The sequence below is a fragment of the Grus americana genome, chromosome 13, assembly GCF_028858705.1.
Source record: "Grus americana isolate bGruAme1 chromosome 13, bGruAme1.mat, whole genome shotgun sequence".
Classification (NCBI taxonomy): domain Eukaryota; kingdom Metazoa; phylum Chordata; class Aves; order Gruiformes; family Gruidae; genus Grus; species Grus americana.
Genome location: NC_072864.1, coordinates 18,265,001 through 18,277,293, shown reverse-complemented (window position 1 = coordinate 18,277,293; position 12,293 = coordinate 18,265,001). Strand labels below are relative to the sequence as shown.

The window sequence follows — 12,293 nt, the reverse complement described above, 5'->3', positions numbered from 1 at the left end:
AGCTATAGTGTTGATATAGTAACAGCAGTGTAAACATGCCCTACTTTTGTACAACGTAAGGCTGGCCTAATAATAATGTGACTGTATAATATGCTGCAGTATTCAGGCGTACTATTAACTCCACACTAATTATTGCATGTTCATATGAGGTGAGGTAGCTTACTCTTATGCAAAAAGAGAGCAGACCACTTCACACAAATGTACTCTACATCTAGCAGCCTTACCAGTAAAACAAATTAAACGTGCTAGGGAATACTCCAGGGCACCAAGGCTGGATGGCACCAAAGATCTCACGTCTCCTCGCTGCCAGAGCAAACTGGCAAGCTCGAGCTCCCAGCCATGGGCAGGGGGCTTCAGCACAGCATGGCTGGTGGTCGTCAAAAGCCCACTGAGAACCCTCCTGAGAACTTCCCCACATGGCTTTCCATGTGCCAGCACTCAGGAACGCTCCTCAGCACTGTTTAATTTCCTAGTCCAAATGTAGCCTGTGTCTGCTTGGGGGAGCAGGGTGAACACCAAAGCTATTTGGCAGTCACTCCTCCATGCGGGTAAGCACTTTTTCCACTCTTGTGTATGGGAAATATCAGCACATTTGTATCAAAGTAATTATCAGCAAAGTTAAAAGTAGTAAAACTTGTGTTTAGACAAGGCTTTAAAACTCCTTTCTTCTCCATTCGGAAAGTTGGTTTTACTGTTCTTCTACAGTATTTTCAATGGTTTCATGTATCATTCCCTGTTGAAGTCCAGGACTCTCTATGGTTTGGTGGAAAAGAATGGGTCTTATTACTCTGAGCTTTATTTTAGTTTTAAATGCCCACTGTAAGGATAAATTGCCACAAAAAATACCTCCAAAACATTAGAAATACTTCTTAACCTTGCCATAAAGATTTCTTTTACCACTGCGACCTTAATGAGAATGTTTCCCTTAAGAATTGTGGAGAGTTTTATGAGAAAGCAACAAGCAAACAGTGAGAAGCCTTGGCAACATTGAGGGGAAAAAAAAATCAATAAAAGAAAAAAACAAAACAAAAATAAAATAATCTCTCAGAAAAAAGGCCAATACCAACTTCTAAGATGACCAAACTCTAATATCCTCTCATTTGTAAGTTTAATTTGTTTTCTGTACTATTTTTATCTCACTGAACTGCTATTATGTGAAGTACAGAAAAAAAGGTCTTTTACTTAGAAGAATTCTTGACTAGCTTTCTCCTAAATATGATATTCTTGGGAAAACAGGATATCACTTTAATAGATGGAAAGAACAGTCCGCAGCCACGATACACAAGACCTGATCTACAGCATTAGCTAACTCACTGCTTCACATATGCCTTGTTTTAAGCATGTGACATATTCCCTAAAAGCCACTAATTCTCAAACACCTCAATGGACCTAAAAGTGAAGCATCAGTTTGAGCACCCTGCCAAACCAATGCCTAGCATACCGTAATATAACCTCAGCCTACCTCCAAAAAAAGCAAGAGTAAATACAGCATCCCAAGGACCAGCAGTAAAGGCATAACCCTAAAGATGGTGAGAAGCTGTCACAGCCATAAAGACAACATTCTGGAGAAAACCTGACCTCACTGATATACACAGGTCTTCTGCACTCTGTTCCAGAGCCCCAGGAGCTCTCAGTGGGCGCACTTTGTCTATAAAAAACAAAGCCTGACACCTCCAAAAACCCACACATGCTATATATTCTTAAATTAGCTAATTCCATGTAAAATAATTATTTCTTTTCCCTCATTTTGGTTTCAAACTATGGCCATCTTTAACCTAAACTATTGGTATTTGGCAAAAGTAGGGGCTCTATTCAAAAACGGCACCACACAATAGCAAGGGCTTTCTGGTTAGGAACAAGTGAGCGGTTTCTCAGGACTCATACAGGTCCATGGGACCATCTCAGATGCCTCCCAAGATGCTGAGGGAGCTGGCTGGCTTCATTACAAGGCCACCCTCTATCAGCACTGGAGGGCCATAGAGGCAGCCTTCAAACTGCCACATGAGGCTGGACTGCACCTTCCTTGCTTAGAAGCTATTCAGGAGATAAGCTCTGGGAAAGGCAGGCTCAAAACACTTGTATTTTGGACCATTTTCCCACTGCACATTCATTATTTGTAAACACTTGTATTTCCTAAAAGGTTATGATATGATGTTTGGATTTTCAGCAAAAATCCCAACATTTTAAATACAATTTTGTTAAAATTTCCATTTAGTGAAAAAGCATTTTTTTCCGCTCAAAAAACTTTTCTGTCCAAAAAAATGTCAAGCTTTTAGCTGATTGACAGTTCTAGAGGGGACAGCAAAAGACATTAACAGTTCTTTCACTAGTTTACACTGACTTATTACACAACTACACCATTTCAAAAGCAATTCTGAAAAAATGCATCATGTTCAGTTACACATTTTGAAATTTGGTGACTGCCATAGCTTTTTAAAAAGCAAATGACATTTCTGTCTTGAGAACTGATTCCACTTATATATTATTTAAAGAACAAGTTGTTTTTGAAGCAGCAGGAAAGTGAAACTATACAAACAGCAGAAAAAATATCAACATCGAAGATTGAAACTCCCTCAATTATATTTTATTCTGAGCCTTTAATCACAGTCATACCTTTCAAAGGGGTGGAAAGGAGTCTTATCCTCTACAGCCATGAGCTTCCCACACTGGAAGCCAAGGAATCATGCACTGCAGCGATTCTTCCCATGTTCACAGCATCTTGACCAAGACCACCACCTTTTTTTACGTCACAGATATAATATGGCATAAAATACTGATCTCTTCCAAGCTGAGTTAACTAAGTGAAAGAAACAATCCTACAATGCGATTCACACTTTATCAGACCTTAAAAACATGTCCAAGTAATTGCTATAAGAGAAGTAGAACTCCAACTGCTTTACTGTTTTCTACAACTGCCGTATCAGTTCTAGATACTGTATATGTGTTTGTAGTGGGAGCCAAAGAACTGAGTAAAACAGCCTTACCATTTGATCTCCTAGTATACATGCTGACAAGTCCTTCTAGGATATACACCGATAGTTAGGATGTATACTGTTTCACAGATCTTTGAAGATAAGTAGTCTATTTATGTGCAGAAAGTACTTTTCAAAGTTCAATATAATGACCAATATTTATTCAGAGATTCTAAAGTGTTTTCAGAGATCCTAAAGTGCTTTGCAGACTCTACAGACTGAACTACATAAGCAGGGAATATTTTACCAACCACTGAATTCAGGTATCCCAAGCTTGCAAGACAGCAGCCATTTAATATGGCAACACAATACCATATATGAGTTGAGGATATAAAAAAAAACAGGAAAAAAATTAAGTAGCTATAACTTAAACTAATTGCTCAAACTCTGGCCAACACAACAAAACTTGCATTCCTTCTTCTGCTAGAAGCACCTATGTATCCTTAATGAAATGGCCACAATCTCAACATTACATCTCACTGAGAAAGTTATCATGTTCTCCATCCGGTGTCCCTCCCCGTTCCCATCACGCTATTACATTGATTCAGAAACTGACTCCAAGGGAAAAATACCACTCACTAATTACCATAGAGTGGTGTTCATTCAGCACTTCAGTTTTCCTTGGAGGCTTCTTACCCAAACATTAACCCTCAACCAAACCAACCTCAGCTGTTTCAACATTCTCCTTTTCTATTTTTTTAATATGTATATAAAAAAGAAGAACCAGACCAGTTGCAGTCAGACTTCTTGGCAATTTAACATTTTAACCAAAGTAATTTATAAATTATGCAAGTGGAATATTTATTTATGTGAAGAATTTTGTGGGTTTTTTTAAAGGTGGGATTGGAACTGCTTTTATATAGTAAGTGACTGAGAAATCTCTGAATGTTGTCTTGTATAAACTTCATGCTGGCCACAATGCTACAGAACAATTTTTCTTTTGTTGAGGGCATACGTACATTTTAATTAAATACTTCAATTATGAGACGGTTGCTTATATAGCTACGTGAACTGAAAATGGTTTGGGCGTTAGTTTTTGATCTGTCCTAATATAAAAGATAGTGTAATTTAAACATAACAAAACTAGAGCGTTCTTCTCTCTGCAGTAAGAGGGGAAAGACACACAGCGGGAACTAAAGGAGGACTTGAAAGGAGCCGTGCTGGCCGTCTATCAGGGTCCCCCCTATTTGCATACCAAAGGTACCAGACATCTGGGGAGAGTCTGCGCGGTGCCTTACTGCCGTCTTCTGCGGGGCCTGCGCCGAGGGAATTCTCCCCCGGCCCGGAACGGGGCTTCCAGCCCTTTTATGCGGCTCCGGCCTGTTTACCTACCATAACGGGGTCAGAGCACAGGAAGAAATCTTAACCCTACATTTGAGGCAGAGAATGCTGCAAACCGAAGGACCTGGCCACATGTGGGATTCAGTCATCGGCGGCAACTCCGGTAACTGGCGCTCATGTAAACCCCAAAAGTAGAACAAAAAGCCTCAGCTAGGCTGCTCCTGCTTGAATTCTACTTTAAGACTAAAGTCACATTGGAAAAGTACTCTGAGACATTATAAACAGGCATCACAGAAATGGTAAGTATTTTTTTCCAGGCTATTTCTAGAAAATTACTGAAGAGCAAGATGTATACCTCTGCCATGTACATGGTATTTTCCACACGTGCATCAATAACGCAGTCAGATGAGGATGGTCATATGTGAATGTGCACACCCAGAGTGAACACCGTGTTATTTTATTATTTTTCTGGACGTTCTTTGGGGATGGTTTCCCCCCTTCCCCAGCTGACCACCAAATCACCGCACAGCCTCAGTGTGCTGCTGTGCTTGGACATCCTCCAACTCTGGACACTCCAGAGTGTAAAGTCAAGTAGAGAAAGGAGGAGAACATAGAAAGATGAAGGCACAGAAAGGAAGGAAACTATCAAATATCACAATCCCAACAAGCCATTACTTTTCTCTGGGATCAGCTAGAGGGTTAGCAATACTCTAACTCCATGCCCAACAATAGTAGCAAATTAGTAAATGTAATAAAACAACGACTACCAAACAGATTTCTTGCAAGCACATCTTTGAATATTTCATTCTAAAGCTCAAAGCAGGTACTGAACAACACTTCTGTAAAATACTATTTTGCGTAAACAGACAACAAGAATTGTGCCCAGATATGTAAGACTGAAGGGTTAGAGTGGGCAAATGAACTATTTTAAACCACAACATAGCAGGAGAGCTGGCCAAGTACTACAGCATCTGAACATTTTTAAAGGTAATATTTTTATAAAATTTATCTGCTATAAAACCAGTTTAAAAATTCCCAGTACATTTTTTTAATGGAATCCCAGCTCCAGTGTATCAGGTAACATGCCTTAGTGAAGCAAAGCATTCCTGGTTTTCAGCCAACTAATAATCAGGTTGCATTTGGTACCCCTTAATGGAAAAGAACAATTGCTATTAAAGGAACATAGCAATTAAATCACTAGGGCTAAATTGCCACAGCCTCCCAGTCAGCTTTAGGAGTGGGCTTTTTGTGATGCAAGCTCCACCAAAATTTCTTCACGAAGATTCTCTTGCAATGTGTCAGGGGGGGAGAAGGCAAAGGTTTGTTCTCCACCTCTGTTCAAAAGCAGCTCCTAACCCTGGAGGAACTTGGAGATTTTGGGAGGCAAAAGCTCTCCGTTCAGAGGCCCCAGATTGCCACAGCCAACCAAATCCATCTTTGCCCCAATCTCCTGGCTTTTGTTGAGATAGAAGGTCCCTACAAAAATTAATGTGATTTGCAAATGTCTTACCTTTTCAATGAAACTCTTCTGGTAGGAAGGTACATGTTGTTCACCTCTCAGCTCTGTCTTCAAGCTATATTCACAAGCACATGTGGGAGAAGCTTTCACAGCAAGTAATTGGGGTGGGTATCACAACCAAAGTACTCCAACTGCTGTTTTGAAAGCAGGCGTCAAGATCTTCGTGTAGTTGTGCAGATCTCAGAAGCATGATCTGGCCCCCGGACATGATAGGTTTCCTATAAAGAACAGCGTTACTGTAATCCCTCTCTTGTCATGAAATATTCAATTTTCTTTTTCATTCTTAGAAAATAAAATGCTAAATTACCCAGTTTAGTAGGTCAATGTCAAAACTTATGATGAAAAAGAATCTTCCTAAGAGAGTTTCTTAAAACCTGTATAATCAGGTTGGTAATGCTGCCCACAGGGAAAACCCATTAGCAGAAATCTCTAACACATTTCAAAAAGCTAAACCTAAGTGGATTGTGGGTGTGCCTAACTTTGTTATATTGCAAGCAGCCCAACTCATCTGAAAACGTTGCTACATCTCAGTGCATCGGTTTCCCTCTGCACATACTTGGTGTAGAGATCTGTTAATGCAGCCAGTAGGCAGATTTTACAAAGACGAAGAAAATAGATTTTGTCCTCCTCACATAACTGGAAGAAATTTTGTAGCTGTTTTAAAGGGTTAAACTCTACTCCTGAACTTCAATACTCAGAAATTCTATGCACTCTCTTTTTAGAGTACTCTTCCTTCCTCCCTATCCGCTAACACAATAGGGAAAGCTTTGTTATCATTAATCATCTTCAGAGCCCTGGGGATTCTCCGAGTACAAGCACTGCTCCAGCCTCACTGGAAAAACCCACGCAGACATGCACCAAAGTTTCTGTCTGAGTTCACTCGTGCAGATTTTCATTAGTGACTGGATTTATGAGCTGGGGACATGGTTAATGGTTCATCTAAAGTCAAAGGAACTAAATCTTTGATAATTATCACCAGAATCAATATTTTCAAATAAAGGATTTGAACTTTTTTTTTCCCCTGTGCCATGAAGATCTGTAATCTGAAGGGGAGGGGGGGAAGACGGATTTTTCAGTATAAAAACCAAATAATGTCTTGCAGTGCACAAAACATCACAAGATATTAGAAAAGGCAAGATAAGCAGTCTGAATGGAGATAGAGATGTATCAAAAATGATGCATTTTTGAGAGACAATAATTGTGCCTTAATAGAGAACAATTTATCCAGACAAAACACCTTAAATAGCAGGTACTGTATGAGTTTAGCAGCAATTATTTGACTAATTCATCTTGTCAGCCTCCTAACAAATAGCCCCCAAAAAAGCAGCCTGTCTCATCATTTCTGGAGACTTTAAAGGAAAAGGATATCCTGTAGAAATTAAAGAAAAGCAACATGGCTGAGAAAACATTTGTAAATAAGTCATCAACATTCTGATTAGATCTCTAACTCCTTGAGCCAAGTGTCTTGATTTTTTCATGCATTCTGCTACATATAACTAGTTTAAAAATTACACTCAGTACAGAAATAAACAAAAACAACGAACATAGTCCTGATTTCTCAAACAGCCTTTTTATCTGCAGGTGCAAGTTCTGTGCTTATTTATAGCTGTTTCCTCAATGTAATGCCTGCTCTCAATAAAAGTGTAGTGCTAGCATTAATATATCCAATTGCCTATCTGAAGTTGGAAGATATGAGGCTCAGGTGTGGAGAAGTGAGTTGTTTAAACTCTTCAAACAACACTTATGAATTCCCCAAACAATCCAGCAACAAAATTCTTTAACTAAAAATAAACTAACAGCTTCTGATTGAGAGTCCAGTTTCAGCATCCCCAGTGCCATACAGATTGTACAGTGCATCTGTGCTTAAAACTATGTGAACACCAAGTAGTTGTGCAAGTGCATGTCAAGTGACATGTCCCTAACAATCCACAATATTATTATTTCTATGCGTAATCGCAGTAACTATGCATGCAGGTTAGGTCCGTAGCATTGATTTTACGTGCCTACCCTCGTGCTGCTACAATATTGACAATTTGAATCTAATTTATTCTCATTGTTTATGCAAGAGCTAACAAGATGCTGTGTGTACACGGTGGACTGTGAGCTAAGACTTTGTGTCTTGCTCCACAGAAAGTGCAATCTAAACACAAAACCTGCGCGCTGGAGAGTGGATTGGTCTTCACTGAGAAACAGAAGGGAGAAAACACAAACGTGCAACAACAGATGACAGGAACAGTAAGGCAGAGGGACCGAGCGATTGGGCAGAACACAACAGAAATAACCAGGCACATGACATAAAGGTTCACAGCAAAGGTGAAGACCTGGGACTTGGAGACTTCGGAAGGTGTATGGAAATGTCGTACCCTGCAAGGCTTTGAAAGGTGGGACTGCAAGCACATTTTACATCAGATTTCCATTTATAAAAAGGGATTTTTCAGTGTTTTCCTACTTCAGGAGGACTTGAGAAGATAAATACAGCAAGGAAGAAGAGATGGTGACCAAATAGTGGCAATAGTGACCAAAGCTGGGGACATATCTAAGGTAGATTAAGAGAGGATGTGGCAGGTTAGGATAAGAGATCTGACTAGGATGCAGTAGGAGATGCTAAAAAAGTAACAAATTATCTCCCTTCTACCCCAGACAATGTCTGTTCCCTCACCTACCGAGACCTCTCTCCAAAGGCACCAGGGTGTAAGGCCACATCGATGACACAGTACTGCTGAAGTCAGGTTGCCTCTAGCAGGCTTTGGAGCAGGCACCCCTGAGATGGGTGGTCTCATCAAGCACAGTGTCCTCACCCGGGTGGCTTTTATCTGCCAGCCCCCGTGTTGTGGAGCCTGTTCTCCCAGATGCTTTATCCCATCATTTAAATACTGCTTTAGACAACATTTTTTTCCTCCTTTTGATTGATGTCCAGCCCAGCACATTATCCCTTCCTTTAAATTGATGTCACTTTCTTTAAGAGCCTAAGCGCTACTCTAAACTGTGTTTTAATTGCTATTTATATGTCCCTCAAGTGTGCAGAACCATGAATTGTTCAGCAAAGGCCAGGACATTTTATAAATAAAATCCTCACTTGCTACTGAGAATGATAATATTAGCTGGCAGCATCTGGATACACTTTCAAAGTGAAGATTTTACTTTTACAAGACAAGGCTAAAAACACAGATGGCATAAGCTAGTGTGAAACCTGCAGAAAGCTTTCCCCCCCCGTTCTTCGAATACCATCGTAAGTCGTTGAGTGGGAGGAAAGTTAAAGCTTACATACATCCCAGCATGCCAACCCATGCCCTACTGAGATACTTGACTGTCTAGTGCTTCTAAGCAGCTGGAAAAATGTCAAACTGTCATCACTGATTAAAATGGGATTTTATAGAAAGCATCACACATATTGTCAGAATTCTAGACTTATTTTGCATGATGGAAATACTAAAAGTTGCTAATTTTGCTTCAAACCAGATTTTCCTCATGTTTCCCTCTGTATTCTACTGGTATCTACTCAAGTCTGTACATACCCAGTAATTATGAGCTCCACCTTGTTTTGGAGAGTTGAGGATTTAGCCACCATGATTTTTCACTGGAAAGCCTGCACTCCTCCTAAACAGCCTGGAATCACGCAGATGTCTGCACATCAACATTTCTGCCACTTGCTGTCTCCAGGCTCGTTCCTGAGCACTTGAGCAGAGCTGATGCTGGTGATTTTGATCTCCACAGCTCACCTGCCATTCCCTCCCTCAGCTAAGGAAGTAACTAGCTCTGTTGTAGCAAACACCTGGGTAGAGATAAGAGGACCACATGATCGAGGACTCACTGTATCAGCCTTTTCTATGTAACACAGACTTTTGGATTGACAACCCAGAGCCATCTGACTTCCTTCTCCTCTTGAATCATGAGATCTACCATTATTTTAATTTCCCTAACCTTGAGAGTGAGAACAGTACGGTTTCACCTGTACTCTCTATTGGGTAGGATACTTGGTGTGACATGTAATCCCTTCCTATGTGTGTGCAAAAACCTTGCTGATAGTCAGTCACCAAAATCCTCCATGTGAACAAGACCTGGAAGACACTTAACACTGAGCATGGAAAAGGAAGATCCAAGAGTCAACAGCTGGTAGGAGATAGCACCTGGTAACATGATGGAGAGTCCAAGTGCTGCTCCACACAGCCCCACCACAGAGCAGCCCACAGCAGGTGCCTTCTGCAATGGCATCTTGTTAAAGGATTAATCACTTACAGGTTCAGCAAGTTCAGTGCTCCTCAGTACCACCAGAAAGACAGCATTAAGCACAGCTCTACACCTGGCATGTCTTTTGAGGTGAAGGTGCTTACTTCCCCCAGTTGTGTCCTAATCCCGCTCTGGGGCACAGGCTGCTGTGCACACCAACAGCCCCTTCTGTGTCAGGACAGGCTTTTCTACTGACCGGAGCTCCACGGCCGCTGGCGTGTCACCAGGCCCAGTGGCACACAGGAAGAAGGCCCCACACGGACACACACCCACAGGCACAGCCACACACAATGCACCCAGGGTGGTGGCAGCAGCAGCACTGAGGAGCCCAACCTGGGTGGGTGCTTAAATACCTTGGGTGGGGCTGGGATTGGCCAGAGGGTGGGATGAGGTGATGCAGAGGATTGGTGGAGAGCAGCTCTCTCTGTGTGGGGATTGGCTGGCAGCGGGGCTGTGGGTGGGGTGGCACCCGCCCCCATGCAGCCCCCAGCAGTGAGGTGTCCCCGTCCCTGTCCCCGCGGGTGCGGCCTGCGGTGGGATGGTGCCAGCCCTGTGGTGCTGGGGCTGACCCTGACCCCCGGGGTCCCACCCCGGGCAGGCACCCCAACCCTGCCGAGGCCCTGCTCCTCACCTCTCAGCTGAGTGCCCAGCCACTAGGCTGGGACACAAAAGCAGGGGCTGCATTCACAGCATCTGGGTTTGGTTCCTTTTTTTCCTTTTTTTCCCTTTTTTAATGCAGCTATAACTGTATCTTGCCAGAAATACACTACAGCTGCTCCAAGACAACCCACCAAGCCCAGCCCCGTGGTGAGGCGGGCACCACTGGCCTCGTCTCTGAAAGCAATGTGGATGTCGGTGGGAGATAAGTTCAAGCACGTTGAGCTGGATATTGAGCCAGGTTTTTCGGAGCACAATTTTGGCTTTAAAAAGCTGGCCCAGGCCAGGTGTCCAGTCTTCTTCTAAAGCCTGTCCTCCTTGTGCTTCCCTGAGCAGCAGAGCCCTCAGGGACGCCACAGCCAGCTCCCTGCCATCCTCCTGCCGAGCTGAACCGCAGTCGGGAGACCCAGGACGATGGTCTGCCCACCCCAAAACAGATCCCCCTGCAATCACCCACGCTTGCTGTTCTGCAGAGGATATCTATTTTAACACGTTTGGCTCACAAGCTTGAGCTCATCCTGCGGGATGTGAAATGGAAACAAACCTGGATTACGGCATCCTCCACTGATATTTATGCTGTGAGGTCCTGGAGATAATCAAGTCATCTTGGAAGGAACATGGCCGGTGGGTAAGGGGACAACCAACAGAGCACCACAAAAATATAAACTGCCATAGCAGTTCTTATTCCTTTTTTCTCTTCAGCCAGTCACTGCATCACTCTGAGTGATAGGAAATGGCCTCTATGGGGAAAATAAAGTGAACTTGTTGCAAACCCTTCCAAACAGAACAAACCGGTGTAAACGCAGCCCTCCCCACAGTGTGCCTGCAACCCCTTGCACCAGTGGTTAAACCTCAGCCTAACCCAGATCTCTGGACAAAACAGGTTAAAAAGTTAATTTTTCTCACCTCGACAGCTCCGGATTGTTTTTAACCTCTCCCAGGACAGACTGCAATCAGGCAAAGGTGCAAAGAGAAAGAGCTCTAAACTGAGCATTTCTCCAAACAAATAATCATCATAAATTTGTCAGAGCAAGAACCCTTGAGATACCACATATATTAGAGCTTGTTGTAAACAAAGAGTTTCCAAATATAATCACTGGAAGGATGATGTTCAACCCCTTAAAGCAAGCACGCTGATTGCAATGTAAAATAAGAACTCGAAACTTGTACAAAGCTCTTGCTCTGTTCCAGCACGGAGCCCGCTGAATCATAAGAGATGGGCAACGCTGCGGTCCCAGCCCACCCCGAGGAGTCTGAGCTCCAGCGGAGAGCCTCAGGGGCACGGCCGCACGCCCAGTGCCCTGGGTGCCTCTCGCAGGAGACATCTGCGCTGGATTTTGGAGAGATTTCAGCATTATCCAGCCCTGTGCAGCCCTTGCATAAAACACGGGGGGATCATCCCACCCAGGCGCCTTGCGCTGCCCCTTTTTTAGCCGCAATATTTTGAGTGGGTTGAGCCCACTGAGGTGGTAGTTCAACACATCAGCACAAGTGTTTTGCTAAGCTGAGGTTCCATGGCAGCGTGCACAACATCCCGCTGCCCAGCTCAGCCTCTGTGGAAGCAGCCAGAAGAATCTGGGGCCACGTTCGGATATTCTGGGTCACACTCGGCCAAAAATGATTTCCTGGAGTCAGAG

At 43.0% G+C, this 12,293-nt stretch overlaps 1 long non-coding RNA gene across 1 annotated transcript in view; it reads right to left on the bottom strand.

The window, feature by feature from the left end:
• LOC129212441 (uncharacterized) overlaps nucleotides 1-12,293 on the bottom strand; it is a 47,574-nt gene that overhangs the window by 30,682 nt on the left and 4,599 nt on the right. The window contains exon 3 of the long non-coding RNA XR_008579171.1: nucleotides 5,764-5,990. This is a non-coding gene — a long non-coding RNA (uncharacterized LOC129212441). The remainder of the gene's footprint in view (nucleotides 1-5,763; nucleotides 5,991-12,293) is intronic.